Genomic DNA, 18,628 nt, shown 5'->3' with positions numbered 1-18,628 from the left:
CTCAGCCCTAGTACGTCTTGTATGACCTCTTTCTAGTGAGTGAGATCCAGCTACTTTTGAGACCCTTTTTGCCAGGAAACAGTGCAAAGGGGGCAGATCACAGTGGAGGATCTGACTTACTACCTCAGTAGAGCTCCCTTGCACTGTCTGAGCACCATAGTATTAAAGCTTCAAGATATACATGGCATTTCAAACTCCATGGCATGAACTGTCAAATAGCACTTTGGAAGGCAAGGGAATCCTCTGTGCTATAGTGATGTAGAAGGATCTGCCAAACACATTCCTCCGCTGTAACACCCTCCCAGATTTTCAGCCAGGAGTCTTGTTCAAAACATCACTGAAACACCTCATGCTCTTTAGGGCATAAATGAAGAACTGCACCAGGGAAAAACAAGACAGGGCCAAGGCTATCCTGGGTGTAACTCCACTGAAGTGACCCAGGTGTTTTTTGCTCTAAGTGTGCAAGGTGCATATCCTAGGGCTTGGCCAGCTGTGCCTTATTATTATAAGTTTTAAAGTGTGGCTGGGTTTTTACATATCTGTGCAAAATAAATTGTACCTGGTTGCTTCTTTCACCTCTTTTCAGTAGACAATTACATGAGTGGTTCCTGTGCACCATAGATTGCAGGGGCTCCTTCCTACTGCCCTCTGGTGATGCAAGACATTTCAAAGAGTTCTGGAAGGGTATTGAGTCCCTGGCCCCAGGCCTTTCTCCATTCTCTGATGGTCAAGTGAGTAGGGGATGCATGCTGAAGTGGTGTAACAGCAGACGTGCTCTTCTGTGCACTGGGGAGCTCCTCGGGGAATTCTGCCACAGAGAGCAGCTGGTTCTTGGTTCTGCCACCTCCTGGCCTCCTCTCAGAAGCACAGAAGAATCAATTTGCCAGTGAGCCTCAGCACAGGAGTTTGTCTTTGTTGAAGGAACAGCATGGAACAGTCTTGCAGAGCTGCACCTCCCAGTTGGCTATCAGTCTTCCCCATACAGCAGCGGCTCCAGGCACCAGCGCTCCGAGTGTGTGTCTGGGGCAGCAAGCCACGGGGGGGGGGTGCCCTGCCGGTCCCTGTGAGGGCAGCAGTCAGGCAGCCTTCAGCGGCTTGCCTGCAGGAAGTCCGCCGGTCCCATGGATTCAGCAGCAATTCAGCGGTGAGTACGCCAAAGCCGTGGGAACAGCGGACCTCTCGCAGGCGCGCCACCAAATCAGCGGGACCAGGGACCTCCCACAAGCAACCACCGAAGGCAGCCTGCCTGCCATGCTTAGGGTGGCAAAAAAGCTAAAGCCGCCCCTGTCCCTATATCATCTGAGCCTTTCTGAGGGAAAGTCGACAGGTGCAGAGGACAACATGGTTCAGACAGAGATATCCCTTAAGGGAAGATTTGCTAAAGGGAATATTCTATATCCTAGGAAAGAGGATAAGACAGAAGTTGATAACATACAGGTAGGAACTGAAGAGAAACTGTCAAACAAAACAGAGTTCCATTCAATTATATCACATGAAGGCAGATAACTAAATATTGACAAATTTTGTAAGTGTTCATGTACAAAAGCCAGAAGTCTAAATACTAAGATGGGTGAACTTGAGTTCCTGGTATTAAATGAGAATATTAATATAATAGGCATCACAGATCCTTGGCAGAACAATGATAATCAATGGGATATTGTAATATCAGGGTACCAAATATATAGGAATGATGGAGAAGATCAGGTTGTTGAGGGAATGGCACTGTATGTTAAAAAAATCATAAAGTCAAATATAATAAACATCTTAATTGAATTAAACTGTATCATAGAATCTGTGTGGATAGAAATTCCATGCCTGAACAATAAGAGTATAGCAGTCAGAATATACTGACCACCTGATCAGGATGATGACAGTGATTGTGAAATGCTCAGAGAGATTAGAGAGGCTGCAAAAACGGAAAACCCAATAATAATGGTGAATTTCAATTATTCCCCCTATTGACTAAGTGTGTGTCACCTAAGGACAGGATGCAAAGATAAAATTTCTAGACACCATTAAAAACTACTTCTTGGAGCAGCTTGTCCTGGAACCCACAAGGGGAGAGACAATTCTTGATTTAGTCCTAAGTGAAGCACAGGATCTGATCCAAGAGGTGAATATAGCTGTGTCACTAGATAATAGAAACTATAATGGAATTAAATTTGACAATAAACCCACCACAGGAGCATTTAACTTTAAAAAGGGGAAACACACAAAAATGAGGAAGTTAGTTAAACAGAAATCAAAAGGAACAGTCACAAGGGTGAAATGCCTGCAAGCTGAATGAAAAGTATTTAAAAACACCATATTAGGCACAAACTAAATGAATACCAAGTAAAAAAAAAAACAATAATAGGACCAAAAAATGCCACCATGGCTAAACAGAAGAGTAAAAGAAGTGGTTAGAGGCACAAAGGCAGCCTTGAAAAACTGGAAGTCAGATCCTACTGAGGAAAATAGAAAGGAGCATAAATACTAGCAAGTCAAGTGTAAAAGCGTAATTCGGCAGGTCAAAAAAGAATTTGAAGAGTAATTAGCAAAAGACACAAAAGCTAACAGCAGTTTTTTTCAAGTATATCAGAAGTGGGAAGCATGCCAAACAATCAATGGGGCCACTGGATGATCAAAGTACTAAAGGAGCATGCAAGGAAGACAAGGCCATTTCAGATAAACTAAATGAATTCTTAGCATGGGTGTTCACTGCAGAGGATGTGAGGGAGATTCCCACACCAGAGCTATTATTTTTAGGTACAGAGAAGAGCACCAAATATGATTAAGGGTATAGAACAGAGTCCATACGAGTAGAGATTACAAAGATTGGGACTGTTCAGTTTAGAAAAGAAACTACTGTGGAGGGATATGCTAGAGGTCTATAAAATCATGAGTTAATAGAGAAGTATTGTTTACCCCTTCCCAACACAAGAAACGGGGGCCACTCAATAAAATTAATAGACAGTAAGTTTAAAATAAACACAAGTAAGTATTTCTTCATACAATGCACAGTCAACCTGTGGAACTCATTGCCAGTGGATGTAGTGAAGGCCAAAACTATAATTGGGTTCAAAAAAGAATTAGATAAGTTCATGGAGGATAGGCTGATCAATGGGTATTAGCCAAAATGGTCAGAGACGCAACACCATGCTCAAGGTGACCCTAAATCTCCAACTGCCAGAAGCTGATACTGGATGACAGGGGCTGAATCACACAATAATTTTTCTGTTTTGTTCATTCCCTCTGAAGCATTTGACATTGGCCACTATCAAAAGCCAGGATAATGGGCTAGATGGACCATTGATCTGACTCGGTATGGCCTTTCTTATGTTCGTATGTATAAAATCCTTACAGACCTTTATTTCTGTATAGTTGAGAAAAGTAAAGGTAGGTTCACCCCATCAGACAAGTGATGAATTTGGCCCTTTGTGTGTGTATGTATATATACACGCTATTTATATATATATAATAGTGACTGGATAGCGTAGTGGTTAAGAGCGCCGCCCTTTGATACAGGAGACCACCCTTTGATATGAGAGACCGGGGTTCAAATCCTGGTTGGTACCCAACTTTCCAGTAGGGGTCCTTGGGCAAAAGACCCCCTAATGCTTCACCTGCCTACCTCAAATATGAGAGTGACATGAACTAGAAGAGTCATGCCGGCTCGGACGTCGCCCGGATTAACAAGGTCCGCGCCAGATGTTGAGGAACCAGGACAATCTGACGATAAGTGGTACTGGAACAAACCGTTTGTGGACGATACAAGAAACTGGATGATGAGATGCACTAAACAGTACCTAATGAGAGGGGATGTATGAGGGGACTATGGATGGACAAAGACTACATCATACTTACTAGAAACAGCTAGTTATCCAATCTTCAACATAGTAAAGAGAGCTGCTCTCACAGCTTGAGATGACCAACTCCACATTACATCCAGACTCAAGAAGACCTGGAAGACAAGTGATGTGCACCCAACTGAAGTGAAACTTCACTGCACCCTCCATTGCGAGCAACAGCTGGGATAGATAAGCAGTGCAAGTGACAGCAAACATCAGAGAAGGATATGGAACTCTGAAAGTACAGCCTGAAAGAGGAACTAGAAGATGTGGAAAGTGAATGGCCAAAGTGGTCCCAGTTGGTAGAGCACTTGGGGTGACTCCTAAGCTGGTAGATGTCCACAATCCCAGAGAACAACATCAGACTCTCTGTCAGAGAGCAGTCTAAGACAGCAAGATACTGCGCAGAACCCTCAAACTCCCAGGCCTCTGGTAGAGGACCCAAGGTTGAGGAAGACACATACCACCCATAGGGGTGAGAGGAGAATTTTTTTTTTTATATATATATTACTAAGGGAAGCACAGATTTCTGTTTTGGGGGAGAGGGCTCCTTTGCCCTGAATTGGAATATCTTTCATAAACCCATGTGAGTTCAAGACAGAGCTGAAAGTCATAGGAAGGAAAATAATTGTGAACCAACTTGAAGGCAGAGGGAGGAGGTAAAATGTTTCCCTCTTGAGGGTCTAAGCACTGGAAATGCTGAGCACCTCAACCCTCATTGAAATCTCTCAGGATCAGGACATCAGTGACAAGTGGGGCCCTGTGTAGCATTTTCTTCCATGAAATTCTCACCTTTCCAGGTAAATACACAACTCCTGTATTTGCTAGATTAGTGATGAATCATTACTTTATTCTGTCCATGTGAGAGCCTTTTTTTTTTCACCTTCAAACATTTAACTTACTTGCAGGGTTGACAGAAAAGCAGTAGATTTTCCCCCAAATATCCATTTGCCTTGCTATTTATCTACTTTGATCTAAAATACAGAACCTGATGGATGCCCTAGGTAAATCAAATATTTTCTGTCTGCCAAAACAGTTTTGCAAATGCTTATTTCATGCTATTACCATTTTTCTGTGTCTTGCACTAAATCAAGAAGTATCACCCATTCATCCACTTTAAAAAAGTAATGCCTTTCCTTTGCGTAATTACACATACCCAGTGGAGATATGTATGCACAGTAAATCTATTCCTTTAAAAGGTTTTGCCTTAAGTACAGCCGTGACATAAATTGGTGTAGAGCAAATTTATTTATTTAATAGGTTGATTCTTTTAACTGGGCTGCTAACTGTTATACTTTCATTGTTTGATTTGAGGGGAGTTCCTATTAATAGATCTGATTTATTTATGCAGTAGATGTTTACATAAAAAGGTCACACTGTGTAGGACATGTGGAAATTGGTATGTGTGTGTCATTTATTCTCATTACACCTTTATTCTTAACTGGTGTTCAGGGGGTCTTCACTATATCTACAATAGATCCTTGAGAATTAAGTAGCTTAATAAATGTGATGAGCAAAACCTGAAGGGAATATGAGTGCAAAAGAGTGTGCATTTGGACATACTTTATGGAAGGAAGACTAATGTAACCCATCCATAGTGTTAAAGGGATACAGGGAAAGAAATCAGCAAAAATAAAGCGTAATAAGTGCCCTGCACAATATTTTGGCAAAATGAATATACATGTTCATCTTCCTCATGTAAACTTGTTCATTTTTATAAATTGTGTCAAATCTAAAGCAGACGGGCCCAGCTGGTGGAAGCCTAGGAGTGAAATGCTGAATTTTTTAGCAGATCCAGGTTTATTTTTAGGCTTTATAGAATTATCTTTAGTTTCCCAGCAAGTGAGATTGAAAGGAAGCATCTTAAAAATTAAATTGTAAAATTAACAAAACTAGAGCAACAAGAATCAACAAGACACCAGAGCCTCCCTGCAGCCTAACTCACAAACAGGGCCTTTCCCTAGCATATATGCAGTTGCAACTATGGCTCGGACCCTGCAAACACTTATACACATGCTGAACTTATGAGAAAACTCCCATTGACTTCAGTGGAATGCCGCACACATGTGTAAAATACAAGGATTTGCAAGATCAAGGACTTAGATAGTGTTATTAGCAGTGTCATGGAGAACTGGACCAAATACTAGTGTAAATAAATTCTCTGTGGATAGAGCCTTAAACTTTCCATGCTACCAGATGTAGAGGTGAAATTCCAGGTGCAATGAAAAGATTATGCTGGAACATTGTTTTTTCACAGTGAAATGCAGATTTTAAATCTAAAAGAAGGTAATTTCATGAAGATGATCAAAACAAACTACTCTGGAATTTTACATTTTACAAAATGTTACATTCTCCTACCAGCTTTAGTAAAACCACTGGTGCTGTCTTTCATGCAGTTGAAAAGGACATATTGTTTTATGATCCAAGGCAAACCTGAGAAAATGTGCTGGCCATGGAACGGGAAGATGCATATAATTAGAGATCTGGCAAGGGCTACATAGATCAGTGATAGAGAATATATCACATGCTTCACATCCCTTGTCCATTAAGGTCACTCTTTTCAGATTTCAGTTAAAGTGGATCTGATTTTTTGTTGTTGTCTTTTTCCAGTTTAAGTAGATCAGAAGTTGCCAACTGTCCCTATTTGTTCCACCACTGACTAGTAGTAGTTGGCACCATATGGTTTAACTACAGCACAGGGGAAGAATAATTAATGCTTAGGGTGGAGAGCAGGGGGGAAACTGTGAGGAAAACATCCAGCTAAAACTTTAAGAGGCAGATCATCAGGTGGTGTAAAGGAGTGTAGCTGCATTGAAGTCAACAGAGCTATGCTAGTTCACATCATCTGAAGATCCGTCCCTAATTCTTCTGTTTCAGCTGAATTCCAGCCATTGTATCACACACTTACACTGAACTGTCACAGCAAACACCAGTTTTACAGTACGTAGGTGTATATGTGAATGTCACCAGTCTAACCGTTCCCACTAACTTGGCCAATGCACACTTCCAGGGAGATCTGATTTTTTGACATTTGGTGTGAATCTAACACTCATGAGAGCAGCTGGATTGAGAGCCCTGGAGACTAAAGGCTCTTTGGGACAGAACCAACTCAGAGAGCGAAAGCATAAGCCTCCTCTCAGGGCTCTACCAACATGTTTCAATTGTGATACGGGGGGGGGGGCACCTCAAAAGGGGAGAAACTACTTTAGATTCAGAGCATGTTCAGTGTTTGGCCCTCTTTGGAGATGACTTGCAGGATAGCTAATTAGGGAGATGGGTTTCGTGATGTGCACATTGGGGCAGGGACCATCTTTTTGCTCTGTTTTGTGCAGCACCTAGCACAGTGGGGTGCAGGTCCAGGACTGGGGCTTTAGGTGTCACAGTAATAGAAATAATAATCATGCACTGGGACATGGACTGAGGCCACCAAATCCATTTCACATAGGCCACTGAATCAACAGACCATCAGACGGCAGTGCTCTTCCGGTGCTATCAGCATACTGTAGCCTGGATTTGAATTGGTATTGGAGGCTCCAGTTCAGCAAAGCACTTAAGCTCGTGCCTGTCTTTAAGGATCTGCTTAACTTTAAATCCAGCTACATGCTTGAAGTTAAGCATATGCTTACATACTGCCGAATCAAGGTGCAAGTGCTAGTGGGTTCCCCCTCCCATTACCGACTTTCAGCTATGTAGTCCCCCAGGATGGGCCTGATTCTACTCCCACTACAGTTATTAGGAGTTTTGCCATTGACGTCCATGGAAGTAAGAGCAGTTCTATTTTTCATATCTACTCATTAATGACATGTTATTCATCGTTACTATTTACAGCTTGAATGTGCAGCCCTGACTCATGAGCAAGCACTTGCTCGGGTGAATAATCCCATTTGATGCCAATCTCCATATGAGTGCACACCAAAGTAAGTTTTCTACAATAGGTCCCTTATTGGTTATGCTTCTTATATATACATGTTCCATTCCAATTTTTCAGTCACTATTTAGATCTCTTCTTTTAGGTTTTATCGATTTGTAGGCATTTTAGATTGATTGATCATCTGTCTAGCTCTCACTAACTCTTTGTAGCCATGCACTATTGTATGTTTCTCCAAGCGTATGTAGCAAAAAGTTTTAAACTGTTAACAAGTGTTATGATATTGCCTCTCTCAAGTGCTTTAAATGTTGTTTTAAATGTGTATTTGGATCAGTGTGCATTGCTTTCATGTTTGGAATTAAATTTAAAATATTTAGTATAGCAGATAGATTGCCTTGTTAACAAGTGCTTTACTGAAATATCATGATCTATAGCACACCCTAGTGATATCTGGGAATCATGAAGTAGACCCAATCATTTCAGCTTATTCAGTGGTGAAACAGAGCGTAGGGACTTATGTCACTTAAAGGGATTCCTTCAGCTCTGACTTGGAAAAGACATTTGAATTCTTTTGTTTCTAGGAAGACAAAAAAAAAAAAGATTAGATTTAGGAAAGAACATGACCTATGAAGGAAGGATGAAAGAACTGGGTTTATTTAGTTTGGAAAAGAGAAGACTGAGAGGGGACATGATAGCAGTTTTCAGGTATCTAAAAGGGTGTCATCAGGAGGAGGGAGAAAACTTGTTCACCTTAGCCTCTAAAGATAGAACAAGAAGCAATGGGCTTAAACTGCAGCAAGGGAGATTTAGGGTGGACATTAGGAAAAACTTCTTTCCTAACTGTCAGGGTAGTTAAACACTGGAATAAATTGCCTAGGGAGGTTGTGGAATCTCCGTCTCTGGAGATATTTAAGAGTAGGTAAGATAAATGTCTATCAGGGATGGTCTAGACAGTATTTGGTCCTGCCATGAGGGCAGAGGACTGGTCTCAATGACCTCTCGAGGTCCCTCCCAGTCCTAGAGTCTATGAATCTATGAATCTATGAAAGTATACAACTACAGTATATTCTTCTATAAACAGAGCATCTGTTAAATGACTTCATGTCCTTTTCTGAAAATCTAAAGTGTTGGGCATATTCTGATAACAGAGCACAGGGAAAAGCAGCAATAGCTGTGTGGAAAGAGGAAAACGATCATTTTTTAAGTCTCAGGACAGTGTACAGAAAGGAGCAGGATAAAATGAAATAATTATCAATATTTTGAAGGAGACCAATGCTTAAGATTCTGCATGGGGCAGAAACCAGAATGATTAATATATTTCTGTTGTCTTATAGTGCATTATAGCTAAAATATTCAAACTAAAATTAGGCAATGCAATACCTACTTTTGTACCTGAACAGGTAGTCTGGTTTTCAGAGGTCCTTTGGAACCTAAATATGGGTTTAGATAGCTAACTGATCCTGCAAAGGGATATGTATATGTTTAACTTTTAAGCAATATTGAACTCACTTTTGGCAGGATCAGAATAATTTGGTTTCTTTTTAATGGTGTGGATTTACTGCTTATGAAGAGTACTGAATTGTTATTGCTCAGCGTTGTTATCTGAGAAAGGCAATAAGGTGTGAAAGGACAGAAGGGAGGTAAGAGTGATGGGAACAGGGAGGGAAATAGACGGACAAGGCCTGTGAGACGATTTGAAACAAATTCATGGAGGGTTTTACATAAATGGGGAACTGGGTGGAGTTATTTGAGGATGGAAGAGATGAGCTTGAGAAGGTCACAGAAGGAAGTTAAAATAGTCAAGATGAGAGAAGATGAAGAGCCTTTCAGGAGAGGTGCATTTGAATCAGTAATAAACCCAGGCATTGAGCTATTTGCGCACATACGTTAAGGCATGAGAGAAGGTTTAGGGTCCAAAGATCACCTATTATTTATGGTTAGTGAGGATGAGAATTCAAACATATACAGATGCCAATAAAGGGAGATTCCTGAAAGTAAGTATAAAAGCCATGTGTTGTCCCTTTTCATACGGACTCAGGGAAGGAGGACTTGTAACAGCAGTTCAGACCCCAGTGCAGAGCTCCCAAAATTAAAGTCCCCATACAAAGTCTCTGGGCTTACTCAGGCTAGACCCCTGAACCTGAGAGACTCCATTGTAAGCTGCATGGCTTCTAATCTCTCTCTATTCCTACCCAACTTCATGTTTAAACAGCCCAGGCCAAGCCCCAGAATGGGGAAGGGGGACCTTCTTGATTACACCTAGGCTGTCTTAGTTGTAGGCTCCAGCCTGTCCTTTAAAAGGATAGTTCACTTCTTCACAGTAACATTGTATTAAAGTCACAGTGCACATCCCTGCTCTAACAAAAACTGGACAGAATAGTAATCGTAGAGACTGACCCTGATCCGGGCCATTTGTGTCACTTCAGTGGTGCAAAGGGCCCAGAAAGCTGGTCTAAATATTCGCTGTCTCAGCAGATCACCTACAAGACAGACTTTTGCTTCCCAGTTCTGGTTCAGGGAACATGCAGCTGGGGAAAGAAAGGGCACAGCCAATACACACTGCACTCCAGCCAGCATCACTGTCCAGGAGGCTGCTCTAATTTACGCAATGGTCCAACCAACACCAGATGCCTCCAAGATTGCAGGAGCACAAAGCAGAACATGGCTGGAATCAATGATCTGGTCCCATGTCTTTCTTATGCCTGCAGAAAGATATTAGCCTACTGTGCAGTAGGGCTTATAGTAGATTTCTGTCTGTCTGTCTATGCCCCATGCTCATCATGGTGTCTGTCATAATTTGGGGAGGGAGAAAACTTTACCTTCAAAAAATCTCTGCAGATGCCAGGTTATCTAAACAATAATGGAAATGAGCATTTTGTTTTATGTAAATAAAATAGAAAGTTTGCAACAATATATGTTCCTTATTTAAATGAAATGCAAATTATTTTGTGAAACGGGGGAAAACCAGCACAACTGAAAACAACAGAATTGTTTCCAAGAGCGCTTCACATTTATTTCAAATCCACATACAATATTTTATTCATGCTTAATTATTTCCCCAATGCTAGTATAAGCATTACTAGTTCCCTTTGTCTTCCTGATTTTGCATGCAATGTGATTAGCAAAAATGTTTGTGCCCTACCAACTCCTGTACATATGGGGTTTAGCCTCATTGTTTAAGGGGTGGAGCAACAAGCGCTATAAATATCAGTGCTGCCAAATTTTTCACACGTGAGTCCTCAGAGGTGTACAAATAGCACTCATTTCATTTAAATCCTCTTCCATATTTTGTATTGCTATCATAACGGCAACCCTATTGTCTGGATGTATTATTTGAAGCAGCTTTTCTCCCATTGTTTGTGTACTGTAATCCTTTAGCTTTCTGTAGTCATCGTGAGAAGCTTACTTGAAAGAAATCACTTAGCTCTTACAGATCACTCTCTCCAAACCTGCTGGCAAAGGAACAGGCCATGACTAAAGCATGAGACCTATGATCTTTCAGAAGAAAATCTCTTCTGTAGAGTTTATAATTTGTTGCTTTCATGGGGCTCTATTCTCAGGGTTTGTGCTCAGCGTTATCTTTCCTCCCCTGTGGATTTTTGTACAAGGCATGATGGGAACGTTAGCTGGAAAAAAGAGAAGTAATGCTGGCTGTAGACATTTTATGCACATTTTACACACAGATCAAATCCAGGCAAAGGGAGACATCTACTGTTTGACAGAAATGAATAAACCTTGTTTATTCTAATCGCAGCAGAATCTCAGCCCTTTATCCTCCCGTAGTGTAAAAATTGGCACATCAGGCTGTGAGTCTTTCAACAGGATTCGGAAAACTGAGTTCCTGTCTGCTCAGAGCAGACGTAAAAACATCCCAGATAGATTTTCGTAAGAGAAAGGACTGGCCCCAATTTGGCCAAAATTTCCTCTTTCCAATTTAAGATTGTCTGCTTGGGTGATGCCCTCCAGCCCAGAGATAGCTGCATTTCATTGGTGACATGGATGTCCTGTATGTGGATTTCAGAGTAGCAGCCGTGTTAGTCTGTATCCGCAAAAAGAACAGGAGTGCTTGTGGTACCTTAGAGACTAACAAATTTATTTCAGCATGAGCTTTCGCGAAAGTACAAGTACAAGTACTCCTGTTCTGTATGTGGATTGTTTGTATGTAAAATGCTTTGGGATCTTTTAAGTTAAAAGATTCTATATAAATGTAAGATTTTTGTATTTTATTTATTTAACTAAGGTGCTTCGGTTTTCCTCTAATTAGTTCCTAATTCTTATTTAGTATGTCCCCCAAACTGAGGCTTGTGGAGAGCCAGTGATCTATAAAGCACTTGCTGATTGTCTGTGGAAAGCTGGCTGGTCACGTGGTGTTGAATCTCTTTGTTTCCAGCTGCTAAATCACATTCCAAGATGGCTAAAAAGTACGTAAACACTTCCCTGCTGTTGCCTTCCCAGGTAAGCAATTGCTGTGGTAGCCACCAAATGATCGTAAATGGGAAGGGAAGTTGTCCATGGGATTGCAAAGGAGATGGGAGGTGGCCCATGAGATAATTGCTCTTTAAGAAAAGATTGACACTGCATGAGGAACCTCTGAGAAAGCTTGAGAAATTCCTCAGTTCATCAGTAGGAATATTTCCATGGGCTTCAAGAAGCTTTGAATCAGGCCCTCAATGTATCAAAATAATTTTATTCGACCTTGTTCATCATCTGGCAATGAGGTGCATGTGTATGTGGAAGGAATGAGCAGAACACATGCTAACCCCTATGTCACACAGGAGAGCTAACACCCATTGAAGTCAATGGAAAGATTCCCCTTGTCTTTGGATCAGGCTGTTAGTGCATACAGTAACTCCTCACTCAACTTTGTAGTTATGTTCCTGAAAAATGCAACTTTAAGTGAAACAATGTTAAACGAATCCAATTTCCCCATAAGAATTAATATAAATAGGGGGGATTAGGTTCCAGGGGAAAAGTTTTTTGCCAGAAAAAAGGCATTATATATACATTTTAAACAAGCAATTTAATACAGGTATAAGCTTTAAACAATTTTAAACAAGCAATTTAATACAGGTACCGTACTATAGTTGGGAAGCGCCCCTGCCTTACCCTACACAGGCACAACCCACTGGCACTGGAGATGAGGCATGCCAAGTCCTTGCTCCTCCCCACTCCCTCCTGCCCCCAAAATGCCACAAGTCAGCTGATTGCTGCAGGCAGGAGGTGGGGGAAGAGGGGAAGGTGCTGATCCGCAGGGTCTGCCAGCAGGCGGGAGGTGCTGTTGGGGAGGAGGGGGTGGAGGGAGGCTGCCAGCTGTGGAGAAAGCAGGCAGCCAAACAACGTAAGCGTGGAGCATTGCACAACTTTAAATGAGCATGTTCCCTAATTGATCAGCAAAGTAACAACGAAACAACGTTAACCAGGATGACTTAAAGTGAGGAGTTACTGTATTTCTAGCAATAAATAAATAAATAAATACATTGTGTTTACGTGGACCTAGGGTTGTATTAGGACAGATTTTTGTTACCAATCTGCCTGAAGGCATCAGTTGATCAGGATGATGCCTCAGAATCTTTTCAGGGAGGAGATGACGAAGCATACCAAGGGTCTAAATTTTAAAGCTTTATTGATAAAATAAAATAACAGCAGAGTGCTGGGAACGCTCCCATGTCACTCAGGGGAAGAAAGAAAGCATTAATACCCCAAGCCCTAACCCACTTTCATACTCACACATGCACGACCCAGACTGGCCAAGTCTGAGTGTAATGTCAGAAAAAGGGAGGTGGGGGGCGGAAGGTGGACGGGAGTGCTGTCCTGGGCCCAGGTCATCCAAGGATCTGCTGTGCTTTTCAGCTTGCTCTGGCTCTCAGGAGGGTTATATGTCCTCGGTTCCTTTGGGGATGTTTTTGTCCAGGGCCTTCTGTTCCTGGTGCTCTTATACCAGTCCAAACAGGCTTTCTGTGGCCTCCCCGGTTTCCCAAAACATCCCAGCTCCGGAGACTTGTTTTCCCCTCTGTTGGCCTTTGCTGTTGCTGTTTCATTCGCTCTCACTGTTATCTCTGCACCTCTGTGTCTCATTCGCTCTCATTGTTCTTTCACTGTTCTTGCTGTTATCTCTGCAGCTTTGCTCAACTTAGTTCTTCTCTTCTCATGGCTGGTTGTGGGGGGGTTGACTTCCCCCCTTCTGTCTTGGAAGGGAGCAGCTGGCCTTGGGCTGGAGTTAGCTTCTCATCCTCAGACTGAGCTTGCCAGCTGCAGTGTTGAATTAACCCGTTCTCTGCTTTCTTCTTTCTCTCCCGCCCCCTCAGCCTCTCATACTCCTGCAAAGGAATCTTCCACTCTCCACTTACATATCTTTAACCCTCCGCAAAATGCTTTGTGATGCTTGCAACAGTGTTAGCAATATACAGTGCTGATCTACCTTCCCATAGGACTCCCTAAGGGGAGGGACATTGGGTTGTGACAGTATGTACCTATCACTGAAGAGAAAAAGCCTTCACAGAACATGTATTGCTCTAAAAACTACAAACACTAGAAAGTCTGGAAATTCAAAGTCAAGGACACACTTAAAAAACCCTTAAACACTGGAAATGTGTTGTTAAAATAATCCCAAATATCTTAACTCTGCCCATGTTGCACTAGACCAAGACATTCCAGTGAAGGAATGTGTGATAAGAACTTTAAGATGAAATCTTAAATCCACAGTATCTACTTTATTTGCAGTTTGCCCATAAGGTTGAACTCTGGTGTACATTTTTCTCAGGTATGTTCTGGAGAGGAGTGGGAGGCAGTAGATCTGGGAATAGTCTTTTTTCCTTACCTCTGAAAGATGTGGAGATATATGTAGTTATGTGTGTTTATTAATGATACTCTATTTAAAGGCAGCCAAAGGCACACTTTCGGCTATAGTATGTGCATAAGTACCTGGGTACATGCTGCTTCTGCTGGTTCAGAATACTGGCTTCAACATTCAGGTTCACATAGCTTTTTTTGAGAGGGAAGCCCAGTAGTCGTTCTGCACCGTTAACATGACTCAGCAATCATCTAGCAGCGCAAGTGCAGAACAGCATAAGTGAGTGACACTATAAAGAAGAATTTTAGAAAGTAGAATGGAGTTTATCTGCTCTAGAATTTAGAATGTGAAAAAAGTTCCATGGAGTCTTCAATCACCAGAAATGGTCAGGATCATAGTTATATGTCCATACCATCCCTGGTATTAAAATGGGGATTGATTCAATATTGACTGAGAGGTCAGAGTACCAGCCTGAGGCAGTGAGTCACCAACACCACTTCTGTAAGAACCTGGGTCTTCCTAAGTAATTACCCTTCCAAATAATAATTAGGTCTGTCCCTGTTTAGCTTATGAGATCTGACAAGATCACAAATCTAAAACATCAGACTCAGGAAAACAAATTAAGGCTGCAATCCCACTAAAGGATCCACTCACATAGACTCTTAGACCCTTGTGGAGTCACACTAAAACCTATGAGTTCCATGCAGACCTGAGTGTCTGTACAGTGGATCCCTTTGTAGGATCTGGTCCTAAAGTTCCCTACTAATCTCACTGACTTTGGTAGCCTTGAACAGTAATCTTTGCATAGGGTTGAATTATTCTTCAACTATTTCTCCAGGACATAAGGCATAAACTTGCTTTTCCTTAACAGCGGACTTGCTTCTTTCTCACTCTTCCTCTCTCTCTTTAAAACGAACTCTTTTTGCACTTAATGCAAAAGATAATTCCACTCCCCATTAAAATTTTAGTTGCTTTATGTGTATTGCACAGTGTTCCCTGGGTAGTGGTACTGTGTTGCTCTCTATTATTCCAAAACTCTTGTATATATTTTTGGATCATCCTTCAAGATTCGGGTGACATAAAGCAATTCATAGTGTTTTGTGACCTTCTGCACCAGTTGTTCATCTTTTTGGCATTGAAACTGATTTTGCTTATCTCCGCATTCCATCACCTGAGTGTGAAGGAGATCAAGAGAGAACCTTTTATAGCATCACAAGCAAAAGTGGGATGGTTTAGCTCTCTCATACTGTTCTCCAAAGTCACTCAACAAGCTGATGAGGCAAACCTCTTTGCTTAATACCACAAAAGGTCCCTAGAAAGCAAGGAAGGATTCACTTCATATGCAAAACCTCCTGTATCATTTAGTTATGTTTAGTGAGAAAACCCAGTCTAATGCAGTGGTTCTCAACCTTTCCAGACTATTGAACTCCTTGTAGGAGTGTGAGTTGTCTTGCGTGCCTCCAAGTTTCACCTCATTTAAAAACTACTGGCTTACAAAATCAGATATAAAAATACAAAAGTGTCACAGCACACTGTTAATGAAAAATTGCTTACTTTCTCATTTTTACCATATAATTATAAAATAAATTAATTGGAATATTAATATTAATAATTTCAAAATATTAACATTTCAGTTGTATAGCATATAGAGCAGTATAAACAAGTCATTGTCTGTATTACATTTTAGTTTGTACTGATTTAGCTAGTGCTTTTTATGTAGCCTATTGTAAAACTAGGCAAATATCTAGATGAGTTGATGTACGTCCTGGAAGACTTCTGTGTACCCCTGGTTGAGAACCACTGGTCTAATGAATATCTACCGCCAAATGAGAGGAAAAGAATGACTAATGATAGGGTCACTTGCAGTATACTATTTAGACACTTAAAAGTGAGCATCAATGGGAGCTTCTAGAACTTCTGGAAATTCTGGCCACATGTGAGAATGCCTGAGTATGGAATTAGGAACCTAACTATATCTCTGCGTTGTACAGAGTTCTAAACAAGGTGTAGCTTTTGGTAAACAAGGGAGACAAAGCTGGAACTGAAGCCATGTGGAAGCTCAGTTGTAACTCTTTTCCATAATAAATGCCTTCTGTTTAAGAAGGACTGTGATTCCGTCCGTATGTCATGACACTACTTTTCACTCACCTTTTCTTTCCTGGTGAGGCTTTCCCTGTATTGATGTTCCAGAGTGCACTGTGCTTATGAAAATCCAGAACCAAATTTCAGGAACTCTGCAATTTCAGAAATGCATTATGTAACCCACATACCTCCTGGGTGTGGTGTTCCGTTCCATCTAGAGCAGTGTCTCCCAAACTTCTAAAAGTTCAGCCACTCTTCAGAGAATTTAAGCCAACTGCACCCCTGCAGTCCTGTTATGTGTCGTTAAAGACCTCATTAATACATCTGTCATGGCATCTCCCTCCTCCTGACTACTTCTCCATGCTTCCCACTCCCACACACATTTTGGGAAACACTGGCAAAGATCTTCATAATATGATACTTCTCTCCTTTCTGACATGCTTTGACAAGCAGTGAAATAGTTAACAATATTGACATTTAAAACATCACCATTAGCATCTGAGTTAGAGCCTGCTGAAATGATCAGGGAAGTTCACTTCTCAGAGCTATTGTTTCAGGCTTTCTGCAAATTCAGGTAGACATCTCTATACCAGCTACACTCCTGGCAGCTTTTGAAGTGTTTTCTTTACAACCATGACAGCTAGACATTTATTTTTTCTTTTTAAAAGAAAGCCTGAGACTATGGAGAACGATTGAAGAATCTGCCCATGGCTAGTCCTTCACACATACCCAGGAAAACACTAGGGTAAGAGGAAATCTAGGGGAGAGCTTTCCAGCCAGTGCTCCCCATACTCACAAAGCTCTTGGTCACATGATGATCCCCCTGGAAACACAACCATCCTAAGTGCCTGGTCTGAAAGGGCTGAGCCCCAGTAGCGAGCGGGCTAGGAATCTCTGCTCTTTTGGGAGCCAGCACACTCTACTACAAGCAGTAGCGGTTTTATTGGATCCTGACATTATCACTGAGTAAAGGATAGGGTCTCAGCAGTAGTGATATTTCTTTTCCATTATCCCCTGCAGAAGGGCAGAGATCCTTGACAATGGCAGTAGGCACCTCTTCCCCTTTACATTAAGTATTGACAGCCAAAATATGTGGCAAACTTGGTTGCTAGTGCATGGTCCTGTCTCTTGATTGTTCTTTTCTTTTTGTTACATATTAAGCTGTAGAATTCCTAGGAAGCCGGGCGGGAGAAGGGAAAGATACTACAAGTATGACTGGGAAAATAAATAATGTAATGTATTGACATTGGAAAAGGGAACAAAGGAAGACAATACAGCAGGAACAGAAAAGAAATATATTTGTAAGAACCAGGAGCACTGCACTTTGAGATTATGGCAAGGTTTTATCTCACAATGGGGCTGCCTTGAACTGCTGTTGTTAATGCCACTGAATTCCAACTAAACAAATGTAAATTCCTGCTGCTTCTATGATATGTACTGATGAAGTCACCCAATCAATCTAGACATACATTAGACAAACAAGACTAAACTTTGGTTTCAAGTTAAGCAATGAAAAAACAAGAAAAAAGATTGAAAAATGGGTTTTCCCTCATTTCCCCATAAGCAATATGATTACTCTTTGAAATTTCAGGACTGTTTGGAATAGTCACGTAGTTCTCTAAATACACAGTGCTAAATTCAGTAGACCTTTGCAAGTTACTATAAAAGACCATAATTGAAGTCCACTATCAGCATACAGCAAATTGCTTCATTACCTTGTTTCTCTAATTCTCTCTTACTTGTCCTTTGCCAGTAAGCCTTATGGGACAGTTTTTTAAAGGTGCCATTTCCTTTGCAATGTTCATTTACATGCACAAACTGGGTTCTTGCATACTTGCCAACTTGCATGTGCAATTAATTAGTGTACAAATGCAAATGTTCCTTTGCTGCAAGGAAGATCCAGGGTTTTATGGGTATTTTGAGTATGGCTACCTTTCTGTAGGTGTCCCGAGGTGCTTTGTTTTGAATATGTGACTGTCTAAGTCCTTCCTTGTGTACTTATTAAGATCAGAATGATTACATTATTTAACTGTGAACATGGCTTTACAAGTTAAAGGT

The 18,628-nt window shown here is 41.3% G+C and overlaps 1 protein-coding gene across 1 annotated transcript in view; it reads left to right on the top strand.

Moving 5' to 3' along the window:
- Nucleotides 1-614: 614 nt before the first annotated feature.
- Nucleotides 615-18,628, top strand: part of C19H19orf12 (chromosome 19 C19orf12 homolog) — a 56,585-nt gene continuing 38,571 nt past the window's right edge. Inside the window, exons 1-2 of the mRNA XM_075073648.1 lie at nt 615-731; nt 7,659-7,747. The gene's annotated coding sequence lies outside the window, so the exon portion shown is untranslated. The remainder of the gene's footprint in view (nt 732-7,658; nt 7,748-18,628) is intronic.

This window comes from Chelonoidis abingdonii, chromosome 19 (assembly GCF_003597395.2).
Source record: "Chelonoidis abingdonii isolate Lonesome George chromosome 19, CheloAbing_2.0, whole genome shotgun sequence".
Taxonomy (NCBI): domain Eukaryota; kingdom Metazoa; phylum Chordata; order Testudines; family Testudinidae; genus Chelonoidis; species Chelonoidis abingdonii.
Note: the sequence above shows the minus strand (reverse complement) of the source record. Positions and strands in the feature narration are given on the sequence as shown.